The 19264-nt window shown below is 45.8% G+C and overlaps 1 long non-coding RNA gene across 1 annotated transcript in view; it reads right to left on the reverse strand.

Moving 5' to 3' along the window:
• Window positions 1-1032: 1032 nt before the first annotated feature.
• The window catches only part of LOC142803387 (uncharacterized), a 96668-nt gene continuing 78436 nt past the window's right edge, over window positions 1033-19264 (reverse strand). The window contains exon 3 of the long non-coding RNA XR_012894086.1: window positions 1033-1169. This is a non-coding gene — a long non-coding RNA (uncharacterized LOC142803387). The remainder of the gene's footprint in view (window positions 1170-19264) is intronic.

Raw genomic sequence — 19264 nt, forward strand, 5'->3', positions numbered from 1 at the left:
ATCGACATTGCCATCGTGAATAGTTTTATTCTTTTTGAGACACACCGGAGGGATCACCCTGAAATAGATGAGCTGTCAAGAAAAACTGGCTTTGACCAGCTCGCATTTAGAATTGAGCTGATCAACCAGATTCTGGGCACGGACGAAAGACATGCTCTCCCTCCTCCACCTCCAAAAAAGTCGGATCACTAGCCCCAGGTGCAAGAAAAACGCCGAAATTGCAAGCTCTGCTACGACAAACGAAAGACACAGATGAAAACAGCAGTTTTGTGTCAGCCATGCGGGGTCTATCTTTGTTTCATCCCGACGAGGGACTGCTTTCGAGAATGGCACAAGACGCACCCTCACTAACTTTCTTTTTTGTGGGAAAAACAGTTTTTCGCAATAATTTTGGAAACTTGAACAACCTTTTTGCAACATAATAAGCTACAAATTGTATATCTTCAGTTTTTTCAACCTCATTATTTTTTAAGTTATACCCCTTTTTAAAGTGTTAAATGTATAAACACTGTATAAACTTTTCTATATAAATTTTTTTTCATTATTATCTGTAATAAATATATGTACAACTATGATATTGGACAGAACGTTCTTTTAGCTACATTTTGGTACCAAACAATGTAAATAAGGCATTAGTATCTAGCCATGAAAAATTTTTCACACCTAGTAAAAACGGCCCCTTTTCCTGTGGTAGCGAAAGAGTTAAGTAAGCGGTCTTTTTCCGAAAAGGAGTTCCTGACAGCAGACACACGGCACAGAGCGAACTCCTTTTCAAAGCGGTCTTTTTCGTAAACGGAGTTCGTCAATCTCTTTTACGGCTCCGAATGAGTAGCCTCGAAACCAGTGGGCGCCAGCAATTTTCGAGTGGTGGGAAAAAAATAGCGAATGCTTGTTTTTATGTCACCAAAACTCTTTGTAAAAACAAATTTCATATCCTGCAGAAGGTGTAATGAACTCTTTTAATGGTTCTTTCCTTTTCTACTTTCGTAAGCACCAACAACCCATCGGCAATATCACGTGGTGACGCTCGGTCTCGCGCCGCGCCATTTCGCACAAGCGAGGAAAGCGTGGCAGTCGTGTGTTTGCCCGTCATTCAAGTGGTCCGAGTCCGAGTGTCTATGGCCAACTCCGCAGATCAAGCAGCTGGCCCCCCCGGGAAAAGGCAGCGTCTGCAATGGTCGGAAGCAGACACGTGGAGCCCAATCAAACTCTGGGAGAACAACCTGCACTCGTTGCGAGCGCAGAAGCACAACGGCGAGGTGTACGTCAACGTCGCGGCTGCGCTCACAAGTGCAGGTGTCCCCCTCACGATGGACCAAGTGCACACGTAAATAGAAAATCTGACACACACCTACAGGTGAGGCAAATTATTTGAGTATGCTTGACGCGTCTTAGCAGCCTGTAAGCGTGAGGAGGAAAGTGTGACAATAGCGATCATGGGAAAAAATGATTTTTTAAATTGGATTGCAGGTATATTATCGAATGCTTCCAGTAAGTTTACTGGCTATTTGAGCAGCAGAATTTTTTCGCAAGCCGGTGAAGCGCATTTGGCGTGGGAAACGTCCGAGCAATCTCTTCGAAACGACGCCCCACCGTAGGCAAAACGCTGAACGCCAAGTGAATGGCCACGTTTGGAAGCATGCTTATCGCGTCTTTTAGCCGCACACAAAGTTTCTTTTCAGCGACTTGCAGTGGGATTGCTTTACAATGACGCGATGTTGCAGTTACACATGTTTAAGTACAAACGTCAAGAAACGCGTCTTTGTTGCTTGTTAAGCACGCAAACCTGTCATGAAACAAGAAGAAAACGCACTTGATGTGGCGCAGGTTTAACAATTGGCTTCTTTCTACTTTTCGCCGCGCAATCGTACATTTTGCATGTACCAGTGGTTTTCTCGGCGCGCAGTTGTCAGTCTTGTAACATTTGTTTAATCATTTATTTTCGTATTCTTTAGGAAATGCCTTACAGAAAAGACAACAAGCGCGTCCCCACTAAGCTGGCCTTTTTTGCAGAAATCCATAGGTTTCTTGGAAGCCTGCCCGTGAACGACCCCTTCTTGATGAAGGAGGCTGGGATCAGCTCGAGCCCAGCAAGCAGCAGTCCCTCAGTTGAGGAATTAAGTAACTTCTAGTGGCAGCTACATTCTTTATTGCAAGCAAGTAGCAGCGTTAAGTGCAATGGCAGTAGCTTTTTGTTTTTTGAAGCTGTAACCCACTCTTTGTACCAGTGTAGCACAGTGTGCACGACGTTGGTGCTTCATGTTTGCTTTAGCCATGTTCTCCGAGATATTGTCACTGTAGTGTTCTAAATAAACCAACAAAGAAATATATTTTCAGAAAGCATTTTCTTTTGCATTTAATCACCCACATCACCATAATAAAGTACGATTTACCATGGCACGGTGGCACAAACCAGAACAAATATAACAGGAACAGTCATAAGAGTACATCATGGGACAAATACTGCAGTGGCTAAAATACATCTGCACTCACAATGCCATTTCGGCATCACAGAGCTTTTGAAACCATTACACCAGTCCTTAGGGTAAACGTAATGATTAAGCGATTCGTGTGGGAGTCAGCATTGTAACACAAAAAGCACTCTTGTTGACATTTCCTTCTCTACGTGACATTTCCATCACTCAGACGTATAGCACACAATTGTTAATGGCTACTTTACATGTGAAAATGTGCAATCACTGCATTTCTGTCATTTTCTTGAAATGCAGCTCATCTCTGGCATGGTGGCCAGATCGTCAAGTGACGATACGAAAGTAGATCCACCCGAATTCACATCGGCTTGATCAGCACCTCAGCAGCCAAGCAACATTCAAGATTGTGTCACCAGGCCCAGAAACAGCTCAAGCGACAGAGGAGACGGCACCCGCAGAAAACGGAGGAAATAAATACACAGGTGCCGAAATCAAGGAGAAGATGCTGAATGAGCAGCGGCTCTTGAGGGAGCAATTTGAAGCCGCCCATAAAGAGGAAATGGAAATTCGCACCAAAGCATTAAGGCTGCAGAACTTGTGGATGCAATGGTTGATTTTTTTAATAAAAAGTGATGCGATTTCCTGTACTCGTTCCGGCGATTCTTGTGATTGGTGCGTTTTGGTTCACTTGACTGTAGTAGTCACAAGCGCCGCCCTTATGTCTGCTGCGTTTCCAACTTGGGCTTCTGTTGTGCATGACGGCTGCGGGAAGTCGTCTGACTGTTGCACCTCATTTAACCACTGCGGGTGGACATTGTCATTGAAGTGCTCACAAATGTTGCTTAGCACGCAGCATGTCCGTATTATAGTTGTGTTACACGGGCGTGCAAAGGGTCTTTTAAGTAAGCGGTCTTTAACAAAGTTGAAAGACTTTTAACAAAGAGGTGTTGCGGCGCAGACACACAGCAGCAACGATCTCCTTTTAGTGTTTTTGTTCGGGGACGCTAGCGAAAGTGTGGCGCTAGCAGTTAAAAGAGAAGCAATGAAAATTAAACGATGTATCACGATGTACAAATTAAAGACTTGTTGCACTGCTCGTTTCTTCAAGTAAATTTAAGAATAAGAGATGAACAAACACCAATGTAAAGTTTGTTGCACTAGTTAAGGAAGCATTCTCATAACTAGAGAAGCTCACAAGTCCGTCTGGCACCACTGGGCTTTTATTTATCGTATTTGTTTTTCGCTGCTCTCGACACGTTATGGGCGACTGTACGGAAGAAAAAGCGAGGATCGCAAGCCTCACGGCCGGCCTTCTTGCTCTGGAAAGCGAAGCAGACGCTGCAAAAGCCGCGAAGGAGAGGATCAAGCAGCAACTGCTGTTCAGAAATTTCTTGCTGTGCGCACTGGAGCTGTCGGAGAAGGCCTGCGATCTATCGATCTGGGCCTTCAGACGAAACGAGAGGTGGTTCGAGGGAACTGTACCCCACCTTGGTGAGCACAACTTCAAGCAATCTTTTCGAGTGTACCCGTCCACCTTTCGTTTCATTGTGGATAGCTTGCGCAGTGAGCTCGAAAGACAGTGCACCAGCATGCGTGAAACCATCCCTCCTGAGAAGCGAGTCAGCATTGCCCTATACAAGCTGTGCTCATCAGCCGAAGATAGGACTGTGGCCAACCTTTTTGGCGTTGGACGCTCGCCAGTTAATACCTTATACAGGCAGTTTTGCGAGGCTGTTGTCGCTGTACTGGAACACGAGTGGATCAAGATGATGACTGCAGAGGAAATGGCGAGGCACATTCAGGAATTCGAGGCCGTCACCGGTTTCCGCCAAGGCGTCGGAGCCTTGGATGGATGCCACTTTCCAATCTCGCTACCTAAGGAGCATGCCACAGACTACTACAATTACAAAGGCTGGTAAGTGGCCTAATACAACTTCTTGATGTAAAAAAAACATGATTTATACCGTATTTTAATGTGCCTAGAAAACAGCACTGTACAAACTTTTCGTTATGCTATATAGTTCACTCCTAGCTCTGCCACAAGGGCAAGTCCACATCGCAATAACTAAAAAAAAGCGATGCCAAGTGCTTTAGTCGACGCATAATTTGGTTCCTACCATGTCGCATCATTTACCGGCACTAGAGCAAGCCAAGCGACGCAGTTTTCACGTAAGACTTAATGCAACAGCATGAAAATGCCAGATTGCATTTGCAATGATAATTCCGACATGCTCATAACGGCCGCAGAAAGCAGCAGCTCATCTGCAGAAAACTGTATGTCTAATACCTACTTTATTGAAGATATATGACAAGGCTGCAAGAAAAAAAAACACCCCTGGCTCCATTAACGACCACAGAAAGCAACAGATTCTTAGCAGTACGCAAATTTACATGCTTTTGTGATAGTACTTTAAGGTAGCTGCACGACTGTAACAACTACAAAAACACACGCACACACATTTGGTGTCCATTGCACTTTGCTGCATTCACCTTACGTGCCACGCTCTTTGTTTTTTGCAGATATAGTATCATCTTGCTGGCACTTGTGGATCACAGATACCGCTTCAGGTATATCAACGTTGGAGCACCTGGACGCTGCCATGACTCGCACGTGTTTGGGTATTCGCAAATCTCCAATGCTATTGAGGGGTCCCTTTTTAAAGCTCCACTTGCCACCATAGCCGGGACTGTAGCACCACCACTAATTCTGTGTGACCAAGCATTTTCATTGGCACCCAGCCTGATGAAGCCGTTTGGACGCCGCAGGAAGATTAGTGAAAGTGAAAAAAAGTTCAACTATCATTTAAGTTCAGCCAGGAGAATTGTTGAGAATGCATTTGGAAGGCTTAAGGCCACGTTCTGCTTCACTGCAAAAAGGATGGAGTGCCATGTAGGCAATGCTCACTTCCTTCTTTATATATACTGGATTGATTAAAAATTCTGTATGGAATGCATACACGAAAGAGAACATGTCAAAAAAAAGAGGATTCCTTTGTAGCAAGATTATTCAGATACAGTATTGAAACAGGCTATAGGGCAACCAGTTCAGTGCCATATAAGAATACTTCATTGTGTGCATATTCCTGGTGTGCTAAGCTCCTTGCATTGTGGATATGAGCATGCATCATCGCAAACAAAGCACAGGTGTGTGACAGAAAGGTATGTATTTAGTGCAACATGAAAAAAATGCATGCCACTTCATTCTGCGGGTCTCACTTCTTGCCTTTGTCTCTATTGTTGGACAGCTTGGCAAGTAGGTAAATGGTCATATCGATAGAGATGTTGGTGAGAACCAGTAAGAGCACTTAAGCTTTTCTATGATTTGTAGGGAAACTGTGCTTGTGTGCAGGCTTAAAAGTTGGGATATTTGTGCACTGTCCAACAGTTCATTTTGCATTTACACTTGTCTAATAAGAAGTCCATGATCCAAAATTGTACTGCATAGTGGCACTTGCCAATCATTTTTAAACAATCCATCTTCGTGCGTGAATGTGATTTTGCATGTCATAATTATTCAGACTTTCGGCCACTTATGCATCATCATTAGATTATTATTGTACATTACTTTGCCTGAAACAACTGCACCTGACCTCATCACTTCCTCTCTGAGAAACTTCACTGAACTATTATTACAGAGTCCAAAGAGAACCTCGCCTGGAAGCTGCTCAGAAGGCGTCTGCGATTTCCCGAGCACGTTTTTGATGACGTCCTCAAAGCTGCGCCTTCTCAGGTGACTAAATTTTGTTTTCTTTCTGGCAACTCTGATGAAATGGATTGTACCTCGTTTCAGACCCGTAAGTTCACCTAAGAAAACTCAGTCATCAAGTTAGGTTTATTAGAAAGGTTCTTCAAAGCTTCTTGCATAGCTATTGCGGTCATGACGGGATGCCGTAAAATACCCGTGCACTGCCTCACGATCACATGCACTAAATGTAAGCCGTGTGTTGTAAGGAGGTAAGAGAACAAAAGTGCTTGAGGGCATGATGCACAATGAACAAGCGTACTTTCTTGCACCCTTGTCAACCTCACTTCTCTCCTAGATTGCTTTCGGCATGCTCACGTGCACGATTTTCTGAACTGACGCTCGTGACGCTCGTTCAAGTTGTACTCTAATGATATTTATTCAGAAGGAAATAAAGTATTCAAGCGAATATGTCATAAAATATTTTGTATATCAAAAATTAAAGGATTTCACAAGTGCTCAATACTTTCAATAATCCACTCTACATGGCTTGCACTACATCACAACATATGTTGTATATGTGTTAAAAGAATAAAAACATTTCGAGCAAGCACATTTTCATAGTTAAGAATGTGGGCATGTCGAGGCTGTAATCTACAGCCACGCAGAGTTGTCATGTAGTCAGATTCTGCACGGAGAGCCGAGCCAAAAGAAAGAAAAGAAAGGAGGCAGCGAAGCGTAAAGAGATGCTGGCCATGTGACAATTGCCTACAGTGGAAGGTGGCTACGAAGAAAAAAACAGCAAGATGGCCAGGCTCGAACAAGAAATTATATCTTTAAGAAGAAAACTTGCCGATGAAAAAAAACGAAATCGGGACTAGCAAGAGATTGTAGTCAAAGGAATGGGTAAGCATTTGTGCAGGGTTTGTGTAGAAATTGGAACACTTTGCAAACCCTTGAATTTGAAAGTTTCATTCTGAAGGCTCCTAAAGATGATAAAAACACTTGAACTTGGGATCAGTGCAGACTGAGATCCACAGTGCAATCTGCTAGCTAGCTGTTATAGGTTAGCATTACTACAGAAAACTTCCCCCTTCATAAATAATACACCTGTGCGAGTTCAGTTGTAGTCTGTTGGTTTATGTCTTCTACTATCGTTAATTTCACTCCTCATTCATCATGTCATCATGTCTTGCTTCCACTTTCTCTACTTATCTCCTTACGACATCACTTATTCCTGGTGCATTTATGCTTCTTTTGCCTGCCGGCCTAGGTTGACCGCCCTTCCATTTGTATTTCCTCTCTCTTCCCTGTCTTAACGAGTGGTGCATGTGAATGGCAAACCAACGAGCTACAAGCACTTCTTGCAAGATACAGTGAGAAGGACGTATTCAATGCAGAGGAAAGTAGGTTATTTTAAAAGGCCAAGCCGAATAGGACCTACACAGTTTCCGGCAGTCCCTGTCACAGTGGTAAGCGTTCCAAGAAGCGTTTGTTGATGTTATTTTGTTCTACTAACATTACCAGCACCAAGAAGAGAAAAACTGTAGGTGATTAGGCCGAGCAGCCTCGCACTTGCGGCACGTAAAGAACATGCCAGTTGAGTGAATTGCTAATACAAAGGCATAGATGACGATGAACATCTTCAACGGTGGGCTATTGCAGTTGTACAGGGTGATGATAAAGCAGGAGAGGAAGGTGCTACTCTTTCTGGACAACTGCTCCAGCCACATCAAGCCACCCTAGATGGAAGCGATTGAGCTGGCCTACTTTCCACCAAATGCTACCTCGTTACTGCAGCTGATTAACGAAGGAGTCGTGCATTCTCTTAAGGCTGCCTATCGTACTCGCCTTGTCAAACGCCTGCTCTTTGACATGCAGAATAATCGAGCGTAGAATATAGACGTTGGATTTCGTGTGGAAGTGTTGGCCAATGTTTGGCAGCAAGTCAGTGCTACAGTAATTAAAGATTGCTTCAGGAAGGCTGGTTTTCTACAACGTGATGACAGCACTGACGACAGTGCAGATCAACAGTCATCTAACCCAGATGAAACAACAGACCCGTCGGTGTGGCCTCAAGTCAGGGAGGCATTCAGGGCAGACAGCTTCTCTGACTTCGTCACATTAGACAACAGCTTCTTCGACAATGAGGAGCTGACTGAGGATGAAGTGGCAGCGACGCTCAAATCCCATTCTGCGCTGTCATCAGACTACAGCGAGCAAGAAGACGAGTCGGTCCAGCTTGACCTGGATGCCAGCCAGATATCAGGGCGCAGGACATCGACGTATATAAGCTCCAGCCAGCGAGCTACTAGAGGTGTGTTCCCACCGTGGAGAAAACCGCGACGGACTCAACGCGACGTTACCTGGTGCTACGGTCCTCGCAACAGCGGTGCGCGTGAGTGTTGTCCTGCAAACTTGGTGGCGCGGGAGTTAAGTGCGTGGAGTGTTAAGATGTAGACTTACATCTCGCATGGACAAGAACTTGCCCAGTAGACTTTTTTTAACATTGTATCGTCCTGGTGTTCTTGTGAGATTTCTTCGCGTGTGTCTTTGACCTCGTCCGATATAAAGAACGTCGTCGTGTTATCAGGTTGTCTTGAGTGCGTCGGATGATCTGGGCCCATTGAGTCAAACCCCCTTACTCACCTCAATTGGCGAGCCTTGCCAGGATGGGCACTACTGTCTTCCCGCCGATAATTCGTCACGCTGAAGATGCCTGTTAACTTGCAAAGACTACTATGTATTGGAGAGCACGTCGGTTGGTCTTGCTCCAATTTAGAGTGAATGTTGCGAGAAGACCTCGAAGAGGAATGCGAGAGGATTCATTTCGAACTGCAGTACATATGCAAAGATGATAATGACTATGAGCGCTTAAGACGGGAAGGAGAGAAGCTACTGTCGGAAATACGCACGGCTATCTCAGACATACGAAAGATCGCAAGATGCGAAGAAGCCCGTTATGAGGCTAATTAGGTGGATAGGGTAAAACCTCACCAATACGAGACATATATCGCTGGTTCGCTGACACACGAAAATGTGAATGATACAGAACTTGACGTTGTTGCTCCAGATACACAGTCTGCAACTACAGGTGTGAAGCGGGCATGTGGCGACAACAGAGTTTGCAGTGATAGAGAGCAACTTAGTCTTTGCCTTCCTTTTTTAGGACCTGTTATTCAAACTAACACTGTTGCAAACAGATCTTAGCCTGTGACTTCAGAGCCGCCAAGTGGTCGCGGTAGCAGGAATGATGTGAAGGAAAGTGCAGCCAGTAACCATGGTACTGTTGACGTGCAGGAAGCTTATGTACTTCACGAAAGCACGCCAGAGGAGTGTATGCTAGGCCCGAGTCAAACAACTACCTTGCCGGCTGAAATGATCGTTCAGAAGCTCAAGTTAAAGAAAGTTCCTGAAGACATTCCTGAAATAGAGCCGCAATGGCAAAGGTCGGGTAAGAAAGACCTGAACCCCCAAAGCACTAGAGCAGTTAGGAACGTCATGAGCCCGATATATGGCTATTGGTACCACTTCGGAACAGATGGGCATCCATCCAAAGGAAGCTTGCCGTGCTGTGGGTACCACCCAGCCGGATACTGAGGTACAGATTTCATGGCTGAGTACTGGTGGTCAGACCTTAGCAGCATCTATAAGGCTCTGCGTTACCCAGAAGCGAGCTGAAACGAAGAACGCTGGTTCTGCACAAGCCCTTGGAAGAAAAAAGAATCGGCCTATAAACCTGATGCACTGATACCCAACTGACCTGTGCTCCCACTGTATGTATACTTTTGTGATGCCAACTTGCGCCTCTTAGGTATCGTGACATGTCATATGTCAACAGAATAACCTCTTAGCTACCAGCGTCCACATTTGTGGACGTGGATGTTTAGGTACAGTATTCCAACAAAAACTGTTTCGGAGAATTCAAATTTGGCGCGTTTGAAAGACCGGCATTCAGTTTTCACAATCCCCGACAGAGAGCAGCACCAGTCGTTTAGAAGCGCTGTGGTGAAAAGTTGAAATGGCGGCAAATAGCTCGAGCGGCTTGCGGCGACCCAGGGGTAAGTTTTCGGCTATTATGCTCTACTTTATCAACATTATGCGAAACTTTTTGCTCACGCGTGGAACTTGCACCCCATTGAAGCGTAATAAGCTGCTACTCAGACGGTATTTACTTCCGTTGACGCGCGAGATGTGTGTTTACAATGGTCCACGTTTGTGGACAAAAGTTGTGTACGTGTGTAGAGCATTCTTTGGTTTGCTCTCAATAGCCAGGTTCCTGACCGATGAAGAGATCGCTGCCATGTTAGAGGAAAGTGATGCGGATCTCTCTGAGTCAGAAGATGAAGATGAACGTGGCTTTTCTCCTCCCGTAAGCGAGGATGAGAAAACAAGTGATTCTGGAGATGAGTCTGAACCTGAAATTTGCAGCCCACCAACAAAAAAGAAGAAGAAATGCGTCTGGAACTCGCGAGCGTAAGTGTTTTTAGTTTGCGGCTGTTGGTTAAAGGTAAACATACTTTCTCATTACTTACAGATTTCCAAAGAGGGATGGTCTTGAACCTGACAATCAAGAACTCCTCAATTTTCGGGAGTTTCTCACCCCGCATGAGTACTTCGCAAAGTATTTTCCGTTGGAGTTTTGGAGGGAACTTGCTGAACAAACGAATCTGTATTCGGTTCAGAAGCGAAGTCACCGATCAGTTCAAACCAACACTCTTGAAGTAAGGAAGCTTGCTGGAATACACCTGCTAATGGGTATCATGCACCTTCCCCAAGTGCAGCTGTACTGGTCCCGAGCAACCCGGACACCATCTGTTGCTGACCACATGACAAGAAACAGATTCTGCGAGCTGCGCAATCACTTGCACTTTATCGATGCTTCCACCATTACAGCGCATCAAAAGGAAGATAAGCTGCACCTTGTGCGGCCAATAGTTGATTGCTTCCAAACTGCGTGCCGAGCACTCCCGCGGACAAAAAACCTTTCGATAGATGAGCAAATGATCCCATTTTCGGGAAGGTGTGCATTCAGGCAATATCTCCCTTCAAAGCCAAATCCACTTGGTCTCAAGAATTTCATTTTAGCCTCCCCTGATGGTCTAGTCCTTGACTTTCTTGTTTACACAGGGAAGGATACTGTACACGCCAATGATTCAAAAGCGTATGGCCTGGGTGGAGCAGTTGTCAAGAAGCTCGCAACAACCATAACGGATAACAAAGCCCATGTGTTCACTGACCGGTATTTTACAGGCCTGCCAATCGTGGACTACCTTCTAAAAAGGAAAGTGTTTTTGACTGGGACTGTCAATTCAAACCGAACAGAAGGTGCAGTCAAACAACTTCCGAATGATAAGTCAATGAAGCGGGGAGACAATGCTTGCCTTGTGCGGGAAGATGGAGAAGTATGCCTCGTGAAGTGGAGGGATAACAAAGGAGTTCTTCTAATGTCAAGTGCCGTTGGATGTGATCCTGTCGGTACATGCAAGCGGTGGTGTAAGGAAGCTAAAAAGAAGGTTGCAGTTCCCCAGCCAGCAGTTGTTGCGGAATACAACAGGTGCATGGGTGGCGTGGACTTGGTCGATAGATACGTGTCGTATTACCGAACCAAAATCAGAACAAGAAAATGGACGGTGAGATTCTTCACTCACTTTCTTGACCTTGCAGTGTGCAATGCATGGGTCGAATACCAACGCGACAGTCAAGCAGCGGGCGTACCAAAAAAGGAAGTGCTTTCCCTCCTTCAATTCAAGCAAGACATCGCGGAAACTCTGATCAAGGGGAATCCAACACGTAACAGCAAGAGAAAGAATGACACGCCCACAACATGCAACTCAAGGCCTATTCAGTTACCGAATATTGACATACGTAATGACCGCTATGACCATTTCCCAGAGTCTTGCAGCCTAAAAAATGCAATGCGGTGCAGAAACGGGAGCTGCAATGGCAAAACAAGAGTGAAGTGCACCAAATGTAATGTTTTCCTGTGTCTTCACGGAAAAAACTGTTTCTTGCAGTTCCACAATGCTGGCAACTAGTGTCCCCATATGTGGACGCGTTTTTTACAACGTTGACAACTTATGTCCACAAGTGTGGACATTCCTGAATTACTTGAAATAACTGAATTTTTTTATTGTTTTTTTGGTTATGAACTATGGGCAAGGTGTTCAATAAATGTTTTAAAAAAAAAGTTGACTTTTTTCATTCCTTCTAGGGTCAGTAGTTAAGAGGATAAGTTGAACCGCTCTCCACTCTTTAGACAGACTCCCGTCAAATCTGTGCAAGACATGTTCCTTGGTGAAACGTAGATAATATATTCAATGTGACATCGGAACGAATGCTGCAAATAGTGCACTTCTATGCCGACAAATCTTCGAGTGTATATTGAAGTGCTCCCTAAGTGCCTGTGAAATACTTAGGCATTCCAGCCTACAGCATTAGTGCAACTTCATCTCCAACATGTGCGTCTGTACTTAGACCCGGCAAGGAACTTTGAACCGTATGAATGCCAGACACCAAAGTGCCTATCTGACACCATCTCTACATACTTCGGTATCGTCAAGTTGCACGCTCTGTGGACTAGTACAACCGTATAGCAGCCAAAGTGCGTGCAACCTTCTGAAACAGGGGGGAAGAATGTGATGACTGCGACGAGGGAGCCGTAGGGGCAAAACCCTGAGCGCGGAATTGAAACGAAAAGGAAGGAAAGAAGAAAGAAGACTGGTGCAGCGAACGTACGCAGCCTGCTTCGATGGTTGTCGGGGCTTTCGACCCCGTGTCCTGGGCGCTCGCCCCCGTCAAGCATGACCTGGACGCCAGCGATGGTTGTCGGGGCTTTCGACCCCCTGTCCTGGGCGCTCGCCCCCGTCCAGCGTGACCTGGACGCCAGCAAGATGTCAGGGTGCGGGACATCGACGTAAGCTCGAGCCAGCGAGCTACACGAGAAGGCGTGTCTCACTGTGGACGCTACTGCGATGGACTCAACGACACGTTGTCCGGTTGTGCGGTCACCGCAACGACGGTGTGTGTGAGTGTGGTTTTCTAGGCTTGGTGTCGCGGGAGCGAAGCATGCTGACCGTAACGATGTAGACTTTCTCCTTGTGCTGAAGGAACTTTATTGTAGGCTTTTCACTTATCATTGTGAGATTCCATCATATGTGTTCTTGTCCTCGTTCAATATAAAGAGCGTCTTCATGTTATCAGGTTGTCTTGAGTGCATCCGATTACCTGGGCCCAATGAGTAAACCCCTTACTAACCACAATTGGAGCGAGCTTCATCGTTTCGCTGCTATCACCATCATGGTAATTCCCGCGCACATGAAATGCTACATCAGCCCCGCACACCGACTTTCTATGTCAAAGCATGACGCACACTCTCTAGGGCAATGTTTTTCACCACACCTCTGCAGTAAAGCTGACTTCCTTCACATATCTATCAAAAGTGCCAGAAATAACAATAGCAATACTTTCCTTGCCTGCCTATTTTCTAGTTCTAATTAATGTCTGTGAGAAGCAGTGGTCACTGACAGCATTCAGTGCAAGTGTTTTCATTCAAAGACAGGCAACGAGAAAGTGGATGTTCAAGTGTTATTACAAAAACTGTTTGATTAAAGGCCATTACATGAGAGTCCTCCAAGCAGTAGGCTCATTATTTATGAGTGCGTACTACAGCTTTGCAAATTCTGACTTATGTGTGGTCTTCCAGCAGAAGCCACTGTGAAGGTGTACACTCTTTCTTTTTTCTCTCATAGAAAATGATAAATAAATTGTGGTATAAATGCACTGACAAGCAGGCAAAAAATTCACTGAGCAATTCAAGGCCTTAGGCAGGCTCCGAAAACTATAATCAGTTTTCTACGATTATAATTAATTAAACGTGCAAAGTTTGCCAACATCAACATCTTGTTGCTATTGCATGTTACTTGCATTCTCGTTAAGCATATCATCCTAGCGTGCATTCCTGGTGACTCTGCATGTTCATACACTTCAGTTGTAGCCTTCTGTGCTTTTCCGAAGACTCTCACATACTTAAATGTTTATTTTGTTCTCATTGCATTTACAGGGCAAAGCAACTCCTGTTAAAGCGACTTTGATTTGCATGGACCACCACTTACATGTTTGGCTCAGTCAGCAAGGGCAAGTATGCTGCAGGAGATGTTGAACTTGCTGTATATATTCTGTTTACCGCCTGCTGCATAAAGCAGTCCCTTGCGTTTTCTAGAAAATGCTGGTATGTCATGCTCCAGTGAACAGACACACAATCGCCTGTAATGCAAGCTGCTGCTTCCTGCAGTGAATAAGATGGTGAAAAGTTCTATACCTCAATTTTACTGATCTGACCTTAAATAGCATGAAAATATCACAAGTTAGTGCAATGTACAGCCAAACCTTGATATATTGAAGACACATATATATAAAATCATTGCCTATATAGAATGGTTCCTGTGCCACACAGCATGAATTTCAAATTTTTTATTTCGAACGAAGTTTGATATATAAGCAATATATCGAACCCAGGCACCCCAAACTGCCTGCGTTTGGTTAACAGGCGGCAAGCTTTCCCGCAATGCACTCGAAAATAGTGGTAGCACAGTGGGCAATTGTAACTGCTGCACACATCGATGGCACCGAGAGCCCCAGTTGAGCGTAGCAGGGTACACATGCCTTAACTTTTCAACATTGCAGCATAAATGATGACAACGCACTGCACTTGTTGCACCGACTCCTCCCCGGTAACGTCAATCGTAGTCGTGCTCGTGTGCTCGGAGTTGGGCCTTTCACGAATCATGGTCTGAGTAGCGATGACTGCAAGTGCGAAGAAATGGACGACCATGACATTTGCTGCTAAACTGAAACCAATCCAGATCGTTGAGAACGGCAAAAAGAAGTCCAGCGATGCAGACTCTGCTGAAAAACAAAGCAGGCATAAAGGCCAACACCGAAAAAAAGTCAGAACTCAGGTGTGCAGTGTGCAAAGCTGCCTTTGAAGATGTTAAGAACTTGCTCGACAAGTGGTTCATCGACGCAAGGGCCCAAGACATTCCTGTGTTGAGGCCCAAGTTGCAACAGAAGATAAATTTTGCCTTCCTGATTGGCATCGAGAATTTCAGTGCCAGTAGCGGTTGCCTGCGATGTTTTGAAGGCCTGCATCAACAACGTGAGGAAGACCATGTCAGGAGAGAACGAGGATGTCAATGACAAAGTAATTAGGAATTGGCTTGACCAAGAGCGGTCCAAAGTTTTCTCCAAGTATGAGCTGAACAAACCTTTATTGCAGTAAGAAGAGCCTATTCTGGTAAATGCTTCCTCGACAAACGCTGGAATTGCGGGGACAAGGGCCACAGAGCCAAGCAAGGCAAGGCCCATGTGACCTTCCTATCGGCTGCAGACATGACACAAAGCTGCGGCCACTTGTAATTGGCCAAGTTTCAAACATCGAGGTGCACGCGGAATTGCCCCAACATTACGGTGATTTATGCTTGGTATAAGAAGTCATGGACGACGATGAATATCTTTCTGAAGTGGCTGAAAGAGTGAGATTCGAACCTGGCACGTCAAGGACAGAGGACATGTCTTATTGTCGATAATTGCGCGGCACAGCACACTGATGCCCAGCTGAGCAACATTAAAGGGGTATTTCTGCCATAGAAGACCACTTAGAAGCTGGAACTACTGAACAAGAGCATTATCTGCACACTTGGGGCTCCACAAGCGTCGGCTGATTTAAATTTTGTATATGACACTCAGGAAAGGCCAAGATTTTGTTCTTATGGCCAACGAATGATGTCTTCCCGGTTGTACAATTGCGCACCGACTGATTACAAGCCGATTGCACCAACCTGTGCAGTCGCTGGATTCGTCCTTCGTCGAGACGTCTGCTATGTCAGAGTCACTTCGGGGTGCTGCGACGTCCACCATAAAACTGACACCTAAATGGAAGACTCGAGAAACAATTCGATGATGGGAAACTTCTGGACCGTGACGATACGGACCTCTATTATGAGCACATTATGAAAGATTTCTATATGGAGGCTGACCGTGACAGCGAAGACAGCAACAGTCAACACCAAGAATCAAGAACAACACCAAGAACAACACCAAGAATCACCTCATGTGGGAACAAGATAAGCTGCCTAATCAAGACATCAATAAAGCCCAAGCTACGCTGCGTGTCAGGGCTTATGTCGTGTATGCAGGGCTCACATGGGCACAAGTTAATATGCTTTTCAAGATTGTTAACACCCTCTCTAGTGTTGAGGTGCCACTGGTAAATTATCTGTACAGGTAGATATAAAAGAAAATAAGTTCACTGGTTGTGTGCTTTTATTGTCAGTGGTACTATTGTTACGGTGATTTTGAAAAAACAAATGACCGGTCAAGGAAGCTCACATGTAGTCGGAACAATGTGGCGTGTCTAGTGAACCAGCTTTTTGTTTATCAGGACAGTTTCTTACAAATATTTGACCTCAAACAACAGATTCTCAGCACGACAGCAGAAACCCCAATTAATCAGCACGGCTGGGTGAAGTGGGCAGTACCACCTGTGTATGGTGTCCTTATAACACCGCTGACATCTCAATCGCAGCACTTGTGAAAGCATGCAAGTGCATTGGTGTGATGTAACACACCACCAACACTGACAGTATATCCGTGCTCAAACATAGCAAATATAGTATGTGTCCTTAAAACGGGGTCGTTAAAACACTCAGCTTTCTTTCTTTTCGAAAACTGTGCTTACACAATGCGAGAAGCACAGAGCAAGATGTGAAGCGATGTTAAAACTGCGAGCAGGTATTTTTTTTTCTTTTCTCAGATGTACCCTGCAGATAATTTCAAAGTAATAATCAAATAGATTCATTAAAGTAGTTTATTGTCTCACGAACCGACCACTAGAAAAATTTTTAGTATCCTTGAAATATACCGTATTTACACGATTGTAAGACGACCCTTTTTTTTTCAAATTTGACAATCCAATGTTGGGGGGTCGTCTTAGAATCGAAATCGAACCATGTACCTTAGAATCGAAATCGAACCATGTATTGTCATCTCGAATAGTTTCCCGCTCAACCCAAAGCGCATGGTTTTCCGCGTGCTTATACAAAAGCTTTTCTTTTTTTAGCATCTACTGCGTGCATTACGAGTGCCTTTATGACGAGCGCACGGCTCTTGAGGGAGCACCGGTAATCGATGGAAGAGCCGCCGTAGGGGGGTATTGGTAGTTAACGGAAGAGCTCCTCTTTGTGATACAATTTTCTAAGCGGGCGCCTCGCCGCGTGCTCCTGTCGCTTGTGTCCACGACCGGCTCTCTCGAGTCACTTCTGTCTGACATGAGTGCCGTAGGCTCGAAGAACACTCGGCGCTCGTTTACGGCAGCGTTTAAGCGGGCTGCTATTCTTCATGCGGAGGAAACCAACAACTGTGCAGCAGGACGGAAGTTCGGAATCGGTGAATGTGTGGTGCGGAAGTGGCGGCTTCAGCGCGAGGAAATTTTCTCGTGCGACTCCAAGCGCCGTGGCTTTCGCGGGCCGAAGTCTGGCAGCTTTTCGGAACTAGAGGCGAAGCTTGCGGCCTACGTAACTGACCTACGCGATCAATCGTTGTTGGTCACCTGCGAAATGGTCACGCAGCAAGCCCGTGTCTACGCTGTTCAGGCAAGGATACCAAGGTCTCAATTCAAAGCTAGTAGGGCCTGGGCGTCTAAATTTAGGAAGAGGGCTGGTTTTTCTCTACGTCGCCGCACCAGCGTGTGCCAGAAGTTGCCGGCCGCATATGAGGAGAAAGTCCTCGCCTTCCATCGGCACTTCCTCAAACTCCGCGACACCCGAGGGTACTTGCTTGGCCAAATCGGCAATGCCGACCAAATGCCCGTCTACTTTGACATGACGAGCAACACGACAGTGAACGTGAAGGGTGCACGCAATGTAAACCTACTTACAACGGGCAACGAAAAGCTCCATTTCACTGTAATGTTGTCTTTGAACGGAAGACGATGCCTAAAGAGGCACTTCCCAAAGGCGTGGTGGTACGGGTGAATGAAAAGGGCTTCATGACGGACGACATGGTCGTGGAGTGGTACCGCCTCGTGTGGCTCCTGAGGCTGGGGGCATCCCTCAAGAAGGACATCCCCAACATGCTAGTGTTGGACTCATTCAGAGGCCACCTTACCGCCAAGGTAAAAGCGGTGCTCCAGAAGGAGCATACCGACATGCTCGTCATTCCCGGTGGCTTGACGGGGCAGCTTCAGCCTCTCGACGTGAGGGTCAACAAGCCTTTTAAAGACCTCCTGCGCCGCGAATACAATGAGTGGATTTCGTCAGGAAGCCGCGAACTTACGCAAACCGGGCGTGTGAGGAGAGCCTCCCTGGCTACTGTGTGCGGGTGGGTCCTCTCCGCATGGGCGGCCGTCCCACGCGATGCCGTGGTGCGGTCGTTCGCGAAGTGTGGACTCACACGTGACGACGACGTGCTGTGGGACTGCAGCAGCAATGACGGCAGCAGCACCAGCGAGGACGACTCCAGCGACGATGAATAATACTCCGCAACCACGTGAATAAATTTCCCTTGTGTAAAATGCGCGCGTTCTTTTTTTTCTTTTTTTGAGATGCGATTTTGGGGGGTCGTCTTGCATTTGAGTCGTCTTACAATCGTGTAAATACGGTACTAGGGTACACACAGGGAAAGCTATAAACACGGTGGGACAAGAGGGAAATTCGTTCGTCAGCACCTGTAATGACTTTAAGCTTTCTTTGTTTTTGAAATACGCCACTTACTTTTACTGTGACTACGGGTGCCCACATGGGTGTCATACCATGGCTGCCGCGGGAACTGCACAACTCATGATGCTCAAATCAGCCAGTGGCCAAGAACTTTGAAATTCTTTCTAAGTCATTTGGGTGTATGACATTATTTTTGAAGATGAGAGTGAGCAATTTTTACAGCTGACCATGAGAATAACTAATTGTATATTTCAAGCCGCATTCTGAGCTTTAATGTTCGAACAGCATGTTACTGACAGCTGCTGGCCGCAGGTATCTCAATTGTGGGGTTGTGGCTGCTGCCAGGAAGCAATTCGGTGCGACCCCCGGACAGCAGGATCTGCAGGACGAACCTCCTGCTCCGACTAGTCCGGGCCTTGTCTTTTTATCAGCGA

This window comes from Rhipicephalus microplus, chromosome 3 (genome assembly GCF_043290135.1).
Source record: "Rhipicephalus microplus isolate Deutch F79 chromosome 3, USDA_Rmic, whole genome shotgun sequence".
Lineage (NCBI taxonomy): Eukaryota > Metazoa > Arthropoda > Arachnida > Ixodida > Ixodidae > Rhipicephalus > Rhipicephalus microplus.